This window comes from Crocodylus porosus, unplaced genomic scaffold, assembly GCF_001723895.1.
Source record: "Crocodylus porosus isolate Cpor-Errol unplaced genomic scaffold, CroPor_comp1, whole genome shotgun sequence".
Taxonomy (NCBI): Eukaryota; Metazoa; Chordata; order Crocodylia; family Crocodylidae; genus Crocodylus; species Crocodylus porosus.
The window spans coordinates 516,939-533,136 of record NW_017728920.1 but is presented as its reverse complement, the minus strand read 5'-3'; positions in this window follow the sequence as shown (position 1 = coordinate 533,136).

The following is a 16,198-nucleotide window of genomic DNA, read 5'->3' as shown; positions in this document are numbered from 1 at the left end:
CCCTGGGCTTGCCCTCTGGCTGCGCCGCGGGAGCAGCCGGCGCCCCAGGCCTGTTTGCATTGCGGAGTGCAGGCACCTCATGTGTGTGGGGGCGGGCTGCGTCCTCTTCGCTTTCAGCTGCGGGCAGCTGGAGGCGGGTGTTTGCTCCGCGCGACGCGGCCGCAGTCTCCACAGTCCCGACCGGCTGCCGCGAAGAAGGGCGAAAGGGAAACCGCCACCTGTGTGTGTGTCTGTCTCGCCGCTCAGACCCAGGCCGGGCCCTGCATCCTCGCGGGCTTAGTTTGGGCTTTCCGAGTGGCTGCTGCGCTGTGAGAGCAGCGCGGGGTGGCGCAGGCCGCCCCGGGAAGCTGTGCATCCTCCACCAATGAGGTGTTCAAGAAGACGATGGGCAGCCGCTGGCCAGGGATGATTCGGGTCCAGCTCTGCCTACTTTGGTATTTCCCGTGTTTCTAGCCTATGCTGGTTGCCCTTTTCATCCCGTGCCCTTTTCTGCTACAGGTGTCAGTGTGTTCTTAAGACTCCCTCAGAGGCAGCGGGCATTGACTGTAGCCAAGGCTGGGGGGTTTTGCCTGGAATGTGCCAGTGCTTCTCCTGGGGCCAAAGCCACAGGGTCAGACTGATGGCCACGCAGTCATATCTGGGGCAGTTGGCCCAGGCTGGATTGGTATGGGCTGTGGGGGTTTTTGCCTTCCTTTAGTGGGGTGTGGTCTTCTACCTGGGATCTTTTGAACATTTACTGACAACATTTCATAGAAGCAGGAGGTTGGCTGCCATGGTTCTTCTGCTTTACCTTTGGCAGGTTAGGGTGTTATGTCTGTGTTGTGTTAGGGTTGATGGGACACTTATGTACAGTTTAGATTATGGATTGAGTAGGATGGTTTGGATAGGGATGATCCTAGCTCAGGCTGGGGGTTGGATTAAGTGACCTCAAGCGTTGCAGCCCTGGTTCTCTCTGAGTCTGTGATTGTAACCCTAGAAAAAGCTGAAAGGGGCTCAGAAGGCAGCACTCCCCTTGAACTACCTCTTCATCCAATTTTTCCTAATTTAGCCCTTTCTGGATGGCAGCTTTAAGTGGCCCTGGATCTGTACAGTGCAAGATGCATGGCTTGTTATTATTCCCTCATGGCCTGTTATATCACATCTATTTTACTGAGTTTATCACATTTATAGCAAAAGGACTGTAGTTTATTACTTCCTTTTTTAACATGTTTATCTCCCCACGAGGGTATCGGATTGTCTACTCAGTACATGAAGCACTTAGTTTTCTTTTCCTTTAATAAAGTCTCTGACACTTGTGTTATGCTAGCTGAACTTTTTGCTTCTCTGTAACAGCAGCTAATCAGTAAACAAGTACATGGATTCCAAATGCTGACTTCTTGAGTGTCTGTGTGTTGCTGAAAGGGAGGCAGACTTTTGGCCCACCCCTAAACTAGTGCAGCACAAGGGGCATTGTCCTATAATCTTATACAAAACTAATCCTAATTTTACTGTACCCATTTTGTCTGGTCACACAAGGGACAACTCCTGTGTTAGAGGTGCGCCAGTGTATCGGTCCATATTGAATCAGCACTGTTAAAAGGAAAATTGACATTGTTGGCAGTTGGCTTTTTTAGACAGTATAGCCTATAATGTCACTGATTGCCTTCCGGTAGTGGGGCATGGTCCTCTACCTGGGATCTTTTGAGCATTTACTGACATGCAGCCGCAGCATGTACATGGTCAGGAATGTAGCTTGGTGCTTGGAGACCAGCATCTGGCTGGTATGTCTGTGAGTGGGAAGGTGGGGGGCAGAGCAAGGCCCCCATGGTGAGGGAAGGAGTGGGGCAGGGGCAAGAGCTGCCCAACTGGGGTGGCGTGGGACATGGGACTGAGCCATGGGCAGCTTGGCCATGGGGGCAGGGAAGGGGGGCAGTTTCCCTGCTGCTATGTGCAACCCTGGAGAAAGCATGGGGGGCATGTGTTCCCCCCCTGGATTTCTGTATGGGATGGGCAGCCTCCTGGGGGCTGCGCTCTCCTCTTCCTGATGGGGTGGGTAACGGCAGTGCTGGGAGGGGTAGCTATAGCTAATTTTGGGGTGGCTGTAGCCCACCTCATAGCTCCCCCTTCCAGTGCCATTGCCTGCCCCAATCTCAGCTCTGGCCCAGCCCCCAAGCCAGGAAGAGGCTGGCACAGCCCTGAGCCCACAGCAGGCAGCCCTCCTTGTCTTGCGCACAAATCCAGGGTGCACATGATCCCCCTGCCCCCTCCTGGGGTGCGTGCAGCAGCGGGGAGCTGCCCCCACCACCATCCCATGTTCTCTGGATGACTCACCTGTGGCTCTGTCCTGTGCCCTGCTCCACCCCTGGGGAGTGCCTGCCCCTCAATGTGGAGTTCTCAATCTGCCCAACCCCATGCTCCTTCCCCCATCACAGACTTATTGGCCGGATGCTGCTCTCCAAGCTGCCAGGCTGCATATCAGGTATTGCAGGGGTTTTCAACCTTTTTTGGTGGGGGTACCCCAAGCGGCTGGTCGACAAGTGGAGAGTCCCCTGTCAGCCAGTCAGTGAGCGAGGGGGGAGGGGGGTCCCCTGGCAGCCAATCAACGAGTGGAGGGTCTCCCGCACGGCAGCAAAGCTGAGAGTGCCACAAGCAACACCAGAAGTGCTGCCGACTTCTCTCTGCGCTGCTACTACGTACCTCCTGGGACCTTACGAAGTACCCCCAGGGGAATGCATACCCCCTGTTAAAAACCCCTGAGCTATCTGATTGGTATCAGCCAATATGGCTGGTTAATAATCAGCCATTGGTATCAGTCAAAAATGTTTTTATCAGTGCACCCCTAGTGTTAATATCACCTTTTTTGTTCAAACTTTAAAAAAGTCATTCTGATTGTATTGTACAACTTGATAATGAACATGAAGGACCAGATCCTGTTCCAGCTTATAGGCATATAGGTAGGTTTAGGTGCCTAAGTGAGATTCTGTTCTACCTTGCTTGAGTCCCTGAAAAACAGTAGTACAAAAGGGGTGTGTTGGTGCTTTTTACAGATAAGGTGACAGTATGTTACAAAAGTAGATATGTTAATCTATCTTCAGGATAGTCCCCCCCCCTATTCTCCCTGCCACCTGGGCGGCCTTGAGGATGCTCCCACACCTGTGCATCTGGGCTTAGCAGCCAGGGGGACATGTGGGGACTCTACAGGGGGGTGCGGGATGTGCAGGGACACTTCCCTGCTCCCTCTCCCATGGGGCAGCCCAAGCCCAAGCGATAGGGGTCCCTCCCTGCCTCCCTCCCTCCCCAAGGCCTGCAACTCACCACCCCCAGTGTGATGTCTGTGGGTGCGGGGGGAGGCGGGAGCGGCGCCAGCTTCCTGCCCTGACAGCCACAGTAGTATTTCGTGTGGGCCCGGCTGCAGCATCCCCCTGTGCCCACCTGCTGCAGTGACCTGCTTCAGCCCACAGGGCTGGTGGGGCCCGGTGCAGGGCGGGGCTGGCGTGCAAATGAGGAAGGGAGGGGCAGGGCTAGGAACAGAAACCTGCAATGTGGGAGAGGGGAGGAGCTGGCATGCAAATGAGGAAGGGAGGGGTGGGGCAAGGAAGGGACACAGTGAAATGAGCGGGGGAGGGGAGGAGCTGCACCGTGTTGGCAATGTTAAGCTGACGTGGTGTGTGTGGGAACCTTGTCCCTTCATTAGCCCTTCAGCAGCCATTAGGAAGCTGCTGAGGGGCTGGAGGAGGGACAAGGAGTTCCCGTTGCAGCATCAGGCCAGAGAAAATGGCTTGGCGGGTTGCATGGTGGCCTGCAAGCTGTATGTTGGACAAGCCTGGTGTACCTAAACAATGCTGTAAAATGTTTTGGTGTGAAAACTGGGGCCAATCTTTTTGGAAGGTGTGTCACAAAATATGCTGCCAGTGCTGCTCTGGTCCCTTCCATTACCCAATCTGTTGCTCTGCTTTCTGCTCCCCTGTCCTGTGCTCCCTGCCTGACCTGCTGCTCTGCTTTGTCTGATTTGTTGCTCTGCTTTCTATACCCTGCTATATCTGTCACTGTGTTTCCTGCTCCCTCCCCCATGTGTGGTGTACCACATACAGGGGCTACCTTTTGCCACTTGTGGCATGTATTCTGGAGGTTGGCCACTTTGGTGTGAAATAAGAGATTCATCCTTTTATTTTAAATCTGTAAATACAAATATAGAGTATTGAAAGGCTTCCATGAAGAAGGCAGAGAAAAGTTGTGCTCATTGCCAGAGGGCAGGACACAAGGCTATAGTTCAAACTTCAGGAGTACACATTTAGTTTAAATGTCAGGAAGAAATTATTTACTGTAAGAATAATATGGCAATGAAATGAGCTGCTTAGGGAAGCTGTGGTGTCTCTTCCTTGGGAGGGTTTTAAGGAGAGACTGGAGAGGTGACTTGGATGGTTTAGGAGAAGCAGCCATATCTGCAGGATGTTAGATTAGATGACCTTTAAGGTTGAAATGCAGGACTGGAAGGGGGTCTTTTGGCCATGAAGTCTAGCCCTCTGCTAGACTCCCATCAAATTTAGCCCCCTGTCCACAAGATCATCTGCTCTGGCCCCTCTTGCATACCAGAGCCACAAAGCATCCTCTAAAACAAAAACCCAACACTGTGCTGCAGGTAAGGGAGAGGGAAGACAAGGACACAGTCAGTGTCCTGCCACTAGAATAGTATGGAATGAAATTAAAATATGCTCACATGACCTTAGAAGGGAACTATGCTGCAGGCTTCTGCAAATAACTCAAATGGAACTTGCTAATCTAATTTATGGGGAAAAAAAATCATTCCTGGCCCTAGCATTTTGATTGGTTGGACCATGGTTTATGAACAAAACCCAGGTACAGGAGAATTTCTAGTGCACCTCAGCTGAACTGTCACCTATAGTTGGGGCAGAGGTCCTGTACCTCTGAAGAAGGTGATACTTCCCTGTAACAGGGCTCCAGTTCCCTGTGAGGGAAGGGCTGAAGGGTGAGGGAAGAATCCACAAGGTCTGGAAGGGAAAGGACTTGTTTTGCGCTTGGCGTCAGAGCAGGGCAGGGGGCTCCACCTCATCAAAGCCCAGTAGAGAAAAAAGTCTTTGATCAGTGGAGGCTGCAAGGGAAGAAAAGAGGAATGCATGCAGCGGTAAACGGTCAGAAACTAGAGGAGCAGGGCTGTCTGCTTCTGTGGGTAATTAGCTGCCTAGAGATAGGCTTTGCAGATTGAGCCCTAGACCAGGAGTAAACTAAGAGATTAAACTGCTTAATGAGAAGCAACTGACCCAGGAGTCTGCTCAAGTCCTTGTGGATTAGTCCAAAGGCAAATGAGGCTATAGATTGGATAATGAGAAACCCCTGTGCTAGGGCTGAGAAGCAAGAATCAGGAAACCAGCAGGGGTGGGGCTGGGGCTGGCTAGTACATACACTTGCTTTCAGGGTGAATGGGTACTCTTGTCCTGAGCGTTGGAGGGAGAGGATCTCTCCTACGGAATATCAGGCACTGAGGTCCATAAGGAGAGGAGGGGTAGTGGAGCCTATCCCTGGTGGTGTGTACCCAGATGAGTTAAAGGTTTTGGTTAGTGTTTGTTTTGTTTCACCCAGTGGGGTTGTTTTTCTGTTAATAATCTGTAGATGCTAGATGTCTGGGCATTGCTTACAGAGGTGGTTTGGAGGCCATATAGCTGAGTGCCCTGGAGCACACTTCATTTCTAACCCTTTGAAGGCCAGGGGCTTGATGAGGGGGGTGGAAACTGAGGGCCTGAAGCCATGGCAGATAGGGCCTGGCCCTGCTCTGGCTCTAGTCTGAGTGACTGAAGTTTAGCAACTCCTAGTCCCAAGGCTGTGTAGGAGGGCCCTATTAAGAATAGCCCATGAGCTTCTTATGGGGGGGGCCTCTTCAGTGCGATAAAACAGAGGTCACGTTACTGGAAAGATTCTCTTAACCTGGAGTGTGCTATGGGGTTGCAGACTATCGTAGACTGTGTCCTGCATGCCAGATAGCCCCACTAGTTTCCCTTCCACTAATTGAAACACCTTTTGGGAGAGTCACTGCTGGCATCATGGGGTCTTTGCCCAAAAGTAGTGGGGGATAATAGTACGTGTTGGTTATACTGGACTATGCCACAAGGTACCCAGAATGGACCCCATTAGGTTGTGACTGTTGCAGAGGTAGCAAAAGAGCTCCTTAATGGGTTTTTTTCCCCAGACTGGGACTGCCCAAAGAGCTCTTTATGACCCAGGGGAGTGATTTTATATCATGAGTAATAGAGGATGTGTGAGAGATACTCCAGGTTAAAATATGGCAAACATCCACTCATGATAGGGATTTTCTCTCTCTAATTCTTAGACGGAATATTTTTTGTGTGTTTGTTTTACAATAGGATGAGGGATGTTTTTTTCCTTCTCAGGAGTTGGTGCTTTACCAGCAGGAAAACTACTTGTTTTCCTTTCTCAGAAGTTGGCATAGATGTACTCCTCCTTTCATTTACATGTTTATTCTAGCAAACAGACCCAATCCTGCAGAGTGCTCTGTATGGGCACAGACTTGGCATGTGGGCACAAACCGTGAGCCTTATTGATTTCAATAGCTAGTCACAGTGCAGCTCATTGCAGGTTTGAAACTATTTGTATTTTATGCACATAATAAAACTATTTAACCATTATAGAATTCAAATAGGACTCTAAACCCTGAAACATTTATGAACATGAACTAAAATTTGTATGATGTAAAAGTCTCCTTAAATATAATTATTTTTCAATGTTTAATTTATGTATGTATATCTACCTTGTTAAAACTAAATGCAAACAGTAATATTCGACTGTGGTTTCCCCACCACTTCTACATTTTGGAATATTATTATTATTAATAATAATAATAATATTTTTGCTATGTATGAAGTTTTTATATGAATGTACAAATGGTAACATAAAAACAGTGAGGTTTGGTGTTGTTGCATTATTTGAGAGGGGTATATGCTTGCTGACTCCTATGCCCCTTTTCAAAATTTGTAGTGCTTGCCAACATTTTATATATACAAACAAGGCTTCTCTATGCAAATCATAATATTTAAATCATGGACTCTTGTTACCGATTGGTTGAGGTGAGGATATCTTGCTTTAGAAATAATAATCTGGTTCTCTTCTATATTCTGCCAAATGTACACCAGTGTAGATATTTATATTTCAGTCTAGTTACTTTTGATTTGCACCAGAAAAGAATCAGGCCCCTTTTTATTCTGTAGACCTGACTCTTATTGAGATGCAATATCTGACAGATACATGGCTTATTTGAAAAATATGTCCCATAGCAGAAAGAGTATCTCCTTCTTGGGGATATACAGGCACAAATTCTATAAGGAAAAAGGAAAGGTGTGCATTCTCATGAGCAACCACTGCATTGGAATATGGCCGGTCTTTCTCCCAGAATAAGTTACTACTCGGTGGAGACTGGTTAAATTCAGCACTTTTTTGTTAGAACTGGTTTCTCTACAGCTTTGAGGGTGTCAGTTCTTCACTGTCTTATATTTGTGCAGTCATGTGTAACTTACATTGTACAATGTGTGGTAAAGTTTTGCTTCCACTTTCCGTAGTCTTATTTGTACCAGATCAAGACAGTAGAACATAAAGTATCAGAAACTTGCATCCAATCCTAATGCAGTGTGTGGCTGCAAGCATTGCAGTCCTCCAGTCTTCTCCTAAGTTTTTAACAATGTATTGGTTGTATGAGGTACTTGGTGGTGAGTGCTGTAGGTACTCCAGACATTCAGCTTTTCTGGTTATAGCTCTTGGTATACTCGCACACCATCACACTCTCTTCCTAACTAGGAGCTGGCGTATTAGAGGTAGCAGAAATAGAAGTTATGAGTACATTAGGCATAAATACAATTAGTGATGCAAACACTAGTTCCTAACCTGGCATTGTGGATAATGCAGAACAGGGATATTAAGTGTTTCATGCACCCTGGATCCTGATGCTGCAATAGAAAACACGGTTCTGACCCTTTCCCTTCCAGCTCTTGGGCACAGCTCCAATTTGTTTCTGGATCTGGTCTCTGGACTTATGAAGCCCTTCTTTTCTTGAGCACTGAAAATTGTGGAGACCTTTATTGGCTAGATGTTGCACTGGAAGGTAACAAGAATGCCCAGTAATGAACTGATGATCATTATGTTCATACTATTTGAGTGATAGCTAGGAGTGCTGGTTAGGGATTCTTCATTTTCTACCATTGGTCATCTGACCTGAGACAGTATTGCAATACCCTGGTCACGTAACAGGGTAAGACTACACTGACATTTAGTTGCAGATGTGATTTCAAGAGTCTCCATAGAAACTCCTAGTTTGAAGTCATACCTGCTTTATGAATTCTGGAATGGAGAGGTAGCTGATGTTGAATTAACTTGGTCAGTTGGTTTGTCACTGTAACTGGAAGGTTCCATTTTGGCTTTGTCACGAAGAGCTCCGAGTAAACTGGGATAGAGCACTGTGAATCTCACAGCTACTTTGAGGTCCGCTGAGCAAATGATTGTAGAGTGAACTTGTCTAGAACCTTTGACACCTAAATAATTGCTGGAAGCAGTGGGTTACTTATGATACAAGTATGCATGTATAAGAATAATTAAAGAAAGGAAGGCTCTTCTGGTTTTATTTAATGCTAAAATATGGCACATTTTGAACTTTTTTTTTTTTGGTCTGGTTAGTCTTTTTTATATGTAACTTCTGATAAAAATTTCTCTCTCACTTGCTGCTCTCCACTTTGCATGTTGCTTATAAATTAAATATATTAAGAGTAGGGTGACCATAAGGAAATCTGGGACACTGCCCTCCTCCAAGTCAGTGGTGCCGCTGCAGGCAGTGGCAAAGGCTGGCAGGCAGGGTTGCAGGCACATTCCAGTGTGTAGATGGAGCTGCCTGATGTGTCATGCCACTCTGCTTCCCTGCTGGACTGTGCCTTGCAATTCTGGGACTCTTGTTTTAATTCTCACCAACTGGCCAGGACCAGTCTTCAAAATTTGGGACTTGTGGCTAAACTGGAATGTACCTTAATTAAAAGGGATAAATAACTTGCTTTGATCCATCTCTGAAACAATGTCCATTAAAAATGAAGGCATTGGAGGGATACCATAGAATTTAGTGGTGTGCAAAGCTGGTCCTACTCTATTTGGATTCAGCCCAAATCGAGGACAGTGATTTGATTCGGATCACTGTCCCTGACTCAGTTCAGCCGAATCCAAATCTGAAGATTCGATGCTTTTCAGACATAAACATACATTTAAAACTGTGTCTGTTTGTTTGTTTGTTTGTTTGTTTTTTCTATGTACCTCGAGGTGCCAGCACGGCTTGTGAATGCTGCAATGTTGGGGCAGAAGGAGCATCCCACAGGAGCAGCCCCCCCTCAGACCCAGGAGGCACCAGTTGCCGAGCCAGAAGGGAACAGGGGAGCCTAGTGCGCTGTCTGGCAGACCCGGAAGTAGACTGGAAGTGCTTCTGGTCCGCTTCCGGGTCTGCTGCTGAACGTGCTGGGGAGCCCCCTGTGCGCTTCTCTGGGACACTCCATGTGCCCCAGCATCACAGCATTCACGAGCCGCCTGCTACCTAGAGGTATGTTGAAAAAACATTTGAAGCTGTGTCTATGTCTGAATTGTTGAATTGATTCAGAAGGTTCCGATTCTATTTGGAGAGGTTAAAGTGTCCTCTGATGCAATTCTCATTTGGAGATTCAGCCACCAAATTGGGTGGAATCTCTGCCGAATCGGGGACCGAAGCTTTGCACAGCCCTAATAAAATTCCCATTTTGACCAAAAGAGTGATAACATATATGTGAGTGGAGCTGGCAGCATATCAACATGCAAACCCTCCTATCCATGCTTGTTATTGACAGCCCCAATAGCTGCTGACACCATTTGCTTCAGTGAAATAGTTACCAAGCTAGATTCGGTTCTTGGTCGTGCAGGTGTGAATCCAGAGCAACTCTGCTGACATTAGTGGGATCGCTGCAGATTTACACCAGTAAAAATGAAATCAGAATCTGATCCACTGAGAACTTGTGCCCTCTGTATTCGGGGCTGTCATGAAGCACCATTATATAGGTCAATAGAATGCATCATTTGTTACACAGACGCTTGGAAATTTGAGACTAAAACTGACAGGGTGGGATTGAAAAAGCTTCCCTGGCTTAGCTTCCGGTGGCCTAAAGTCAGAAGCAGAAACCCTATTGGCATCATGAAAAGATGCACATATGCGAAATGAGAGGGAGGTGTGTGTGCACATGTGTGTTTGTATAATAACACCAGATGATTTTCAAAAGGTGAATCTGTTATTAATTGTTTTTATAGATTATATAGATATGGCACAGATCCTGCAGCCTGTCTAAACTGTGCTTGGTGTGTCATTAAGGAGAACAGTGGTAGTGAGGAAGCCCCTTGTACTAGTTCTTCAGTCTGTCAAACCTTCTGGTGTACGTTAGAACAGCCTTGGTCCATTGCCTTACTTAGTACTCACTAAATTTTATTTTATATGAATCAAACATTTTTGATTTGTTACTCTTTATTTCCATTATCTTATTTCAATATCAGTGTGTGAATTCCTGTTGTTTTACTGGAAAGGGATGCTTTATAACTGCAAATGAAAATGGATTTGATTTAAAAAAAAAAAAAAAGAGAGAGAGAGAGAAATTGAGTATTTAACTGATTATTATTTTTAAAAAATTTTTAATTGATTATTTATTTCAAAAAATATTTTAATGCCATTAAAATTATACAGTTGACTAGAATTTATGGGAAGAACCTAAAAAACTCATAAGAAGCTTAGCCACATAATATCTCATGAAAAATGAGAAGCATAGCATTATGCCACTCATCAGAAGAAAAATGGTTTATCTATTTAGTGGACACTTGGAGAGAGATTCATTCCTTATTTTAAATCTTTTGAGGACAGAAGTTAATTTATGGAAGAATTCAGTTTAACACCAAATTTTCAGAAAAGCTTTGACTCTTTAAAATTTCTTTCCATGACTTGACAAAGGCACGTTTTTACTTTTGCAAATCCCATTTTCCCTACCCCCCCATACAAAATTGGTAGTTAGACACATTTTCTTAGTGTAGATGGATACAGAGTTTTGCTTGTACAAGCAAGAGTCTGAGAGTAACAGTGTATGTTGTAAAATACCTGTCTTGAAGGGCATATCCTGGCCAAAAGCCAGAAATAGAAGTCCTGTTGACATCATTGCACATACAGAATTAAAGTAGTAGAATGTGGCTTTTGCATTTCTGTTCCTTTGGGACCTAGGTTTCATAGTGTGTAAAGTAACTGAATCAAAATGTGTGGAAGAGGTGATATCTCTTATTAGACCAACTAGATATTTGCAAACAAATTATTTTATTTCTTTGCAAGCTTTTGTGCACGCTCATCCTTCATCAAGCATAGGTGAGAGCAGAGATTGTAAAAGTTCTCCTAGGTAGAAATGAAAATTCATATTTCACAGGAGAACTGAAGTAGTCACTTACCTAAGTAAACAAAGTTAGTATCAACTATCCAGGAGGAATACTGATATACAGATAATTGATGTTTGTTGGTTAAGTGCTTCATTGACTGCTTTATAAGTTAATTTTATTTTGGTTAACTGCATAGTCTCTGTAACTGTAAAGGTCTAGTTTGTAATTGTATACTCCCTTTAAAGCAAGAAACAGTGAAGGGGAAGTAGCTGTCAAGGGTTATTATTAGAAGCCTTGAAAATGGGGTTGGGCTGACAATGTAATCAATATTTGTTAAATACCGAGTGCCATTAGTGGTGTGGTATCAGCTCTGAAAATAACTCTCTCCTCTCTTTTTTTTTTTTTTCTGAAGGCTTCTCATTTTGGCCTCAAAAATGACTATTAGAAACCTTGATAATGAGAAGAGCTAACCAGCTTTGTCGCTGCTTATGCTACAGCAGTAATAATATAGTTTAAATAATAAGCTTTGTTTAAACAAAGTGCATACTCTTGGTAAGTGCACAGGCCTCCTCCTCCACATTTTGTGCAGATCTTTAAAAATCCAAATGCAATTGTTGTCATTAGACAAACCAAACTAGCATAATACATATTAGATATTAAATTGGGAATAACTTAGAAATACTGGGAGAGTCTACATGTGATATTAGTGTGATGCAATAGACTCTGGCACAGCTTGCTCTGGAGCCTGTTGCTCCTGGGCACCATGTTTGTATGTGCACCTAGGACCGTAGCATGTTGAGGTGGACTGAAGCAGCCCTGGATGGCAGGGAGCCCCAGGGCATCAGCCTGCCAACCCAGGGTAGCTCTGAACCATCTCAGTGTGCTGCAGAGGGGCTAGCTGGGGCATGATGGTTCTTTAGTGTGGGGCTAGCCAGCAGGCAGCCTCCTTATTTGAAGCACCTTGGTCCCAGCCAGCCCTGTCAGTGTCATCTACAGGTGCATTATGGCGCACTAAACGCCACCCAGGACAGTTCTTGTGTTTACAAGTACTATCTATCCTATGGCAGTGTGTATTAGTTTACTGCAGCCTAATAGGGCCACATGTGTAGACTCTGAGATTTTACTGCCAAGCTAATTAGGCAGCTCAGCAGTAAACATCTCATGTAGATGCATCCACTGGGTAGTAGTTTCATCAGGATGAAATGTCCTTTTAGCAATTTCCCTTTCCACTTTGAGTTCCTTCTTGATTTCATAGTGATGTTGTTCAAGATAATGTTCTTGTCCAGTTGAGGGAAAATGATGGTCTGTGATTAAGATACTGGAGGTTGGTTTCAGAGAAATGACTTAGTTCCTGGTGCTGTCATAAAAAACTTTCCTCTGTGACTTTGAAGAAATCACTTCAAGAAAGTCAGTTTGTGTCTCAGATCCCCAGCTGAGCGTAGGAGGATAATAGCACTTTCTTCCACTCTTTATCTCTTTTATCTCTTTACATTTTAGGCTGTTTGGGAAACAGTCTGTCTCTTACTGTCTGTTTGTACAGACCCAGCACAACTGGGTCATCAGGCACTACTATAATTTAAATAGTTACAATTACTGATTGTTCTGTGGATCAGAATTCATGAGCTAAGCTGAGACAACACCTAGTCCAGCAAATTTAGCCACAGGGTAAAGTAGATTAAATGAACAGAGCTTATGAGAAATCCCAGTTCTCTGAATCTGCCAACGGGTGATATGCTCAGACACATGAGAAACTTACTTGCGTACCAATTCTGTATTGATTAGCTTCTGGTCTCCTTTTTCCAATTCTAAATCACCTAGTGCTTTCGGGGAATCCAAATACAAGATTGAGTGGTGTAGATTCTTGCTCAATTCATAATAGGGGTGAAAAGATAGGCTTTAACCTGCCTTAGGTCCCTGGTCATGAGCTTTCTCTTACTGGTTTGTTTTACCAGAATGTTTAGTGGGGACTGCTGCTGTCTATCCCCTGCTGCAGCCTTCCTTCAATAATAGCCTCTGCTGCTTATGCCTCAAGAGTTTGACAGCAGTGGCTGGTGGAAGTATGTAGCAGTTTTTGCCAGTTTTTTTATCCTGCCTCTCCTGTGCTTCTGCCTGGCTCCCTAGTCCTGCACAACAGTACACGGAGATTTTGCAGAGAACCATGGTACAAGGGAGGATGCTTACCTGTTGTGAGGACACCCCAAATCCTGTCCCTCCCTCATTTTTTCTGCCTTAGAATTGGCACAAGGGGCCATGGAGGAAAGCTTGGGTTATTGCTCATCGAAGTATACATGGAAGAGTTGATTTCCTGAGGAAACTGTGAGCCAGTGTATTGTAAAATGAACCTGTAGGAAAATAGGTTTGCCATTACCATAGCATCTCAACATATGTGATTAGAGAGAGAGAAGTAGACACCCAGAAGCTTTGGAGAGCGGATAGATATTACAGAAAAAAAACTTAGTCGCTCTGGTCAGTGTGGGCCTGTTTTTGTTGGCATAGTAGCTATTCAGCTGCGAATTTATAGCTGTTTTCTTTGCAGAGAGCAAAATACAAAGCCTGGAAAACTGCAGTATACTTATCATACTGTCATCACCTTTAAAACCATATCACCTAGGATGACTGCAAAAACTACTGGCAGCATCCAATGTTGGATATGGCTTTAAGAACTGGAAAGAAACTGTTATCCAGTATGTTAGCCTTGAAGACAGCATTTGATATTCATGCTGAAACCTAATATCTCTTTGTGTGTGTCTGTCTCTTACACACTTGGGTGCACACATGTTTTGCTTCTTTCATTTAATCTTTAATATTAACTTTAGTATACAAATCCCATGTGCTTTGGTGATTTGCAAAGCACTGGAGTACACATGAATACAATAGATATCCTAGGCCACAAAGATTTACAGTTCTGTTTAAGAACCTGATGGCCCACAATATCTGGAAAACCTGTTTTAGGGTGATGAAACAATATGGTAGATGAGGGAGAAGAGAGAGTTGCAGTGGGAAAGAGAGGGTGTGTATTGCTGAGACCCAGATCAATATACACAATGGGTGTCATTGATAGGATCATGGGAGACTGCTGATTGTAGTTGGAGGAAAATAGAAAAGTAATCATGAATTGAGTTCAGCGAGATAGAAATACTAAAAAAAAGAATTTGACTGGAAGAAATGTTTGTAATAAGTACCAGACTTTTTGGGAGTTATTTCAGATTTGTATGGTTATCTTGAGATTCTTCCCCTGCTGCTTATGAACACGTCCAATCTGATCAGATCTTCCATGGATTCTCTGAGTCTAATTCACTTATCCATTGCACTGAAAAACAGCCTTTCAGCTTGTAATGACCATCTGTAATCTAATATTTTCTCTTGGAGATGAAAATGACATACAAAATGATACTTTCCAGAGAGAAAATGGCTTCTACCATTCTTATGTAGATTCACCCTGCGTGACATCACTTCCTAACTGGATATGATGCATCACCTCTGGTGTTTATGAAATATTGCTCTGATTCTAGCTAGAGTGGTCTTAATACATGTTCCAGTACCAAAAATCATCATATTAAGGACCTGCTAATATTTCAGAGAGACAATAAAGGGATTGTTCTTTCATGCAACTCAGAAACCTCAAGCACTTAGTAGTAAGAAAAGGATTAGTTAAGGGTATCATACACCTTTCACTGTCCCATAAACTTTCACAGCTTAGTTGCTGAAACTTCTCCGTGGATAGACAAGCTGGTTGAACTGGCTTCCTCAGCATTTCTGTTATGTAGGGGAAGACCCCAGAGGGCATAAAGATGGTGTAATGAATCTGACATCTCTTTTCTTATCCTAGAAGAAAAGGGCAGTATGCAACCAGGATATTTTTATGCAGAGATGATGACCAGAGCCAATGTGATCTCCTGGGGCCCTGGGCAACATAGTGCAGGATAGGAAAAACCTGAGGCTGCTCTAAATGATCTCAGGGGCTGTAGTGGCTTCTGGCCAGCACAGATGCAATATGACAGAGAAAGCTTAGTGATTTCTTTGCCCACTCTTTCTCAGTTGTATGAGGCATACTCTGATCCTGGCAGAGGTTCCAGCTCATTTTCCTTCTCAAGAATAAAGAGATACCCGTTTCAGCACAACACAAGTACTTCATGTCTCGTACACCCCTTTCTTGTATGTTTTGTATGATTTTTTTTTTGTTTTGATCCTCGTGTCTTGTCTTCAAAGGAATTTCTGTAAAATATGCATGATTATTATTTAAATTAGTTAATATATCATTTTACAACATAATTTTAAAGCTCAAACTTTTATAATGACTGTTTCTTGCAGATGATAGCCACTGTCACATTATCTATGTAGTAAGAGCTTCATAGATTACTGCCACCAGGATTATTGCAGCTTGTTACAAAAAGTAGTGGCTACCGACAGACTGAGTGTGATAGCAACATGGTGTTACTAGTCAATCTGTACAGTATTAGTGGTGGTGTTAGCCATGTGTAAATATATATGCAGATATGCATAACCCTCTGCTATAATGACAAACGATGTTCTTTTTTACGGTAAACTGGTAGAATGTATAATCCTACTGTATGGTTTTTAGCAAAAAATATAAATTATAAATCTTATTTTATTACATTTATTGTTTTGGCAAAAGCTGTAAATAAACTCCTACTACAATGACAAATGATGTATAAATACATATACATAATGCTTGTTGATTTGTGAATCTGTTTACTGGTATCATGATATGATATCGCAGATATGATAAACTCAGATGTGGATAACCTCTGTTAATTCAGAAACTATTCCA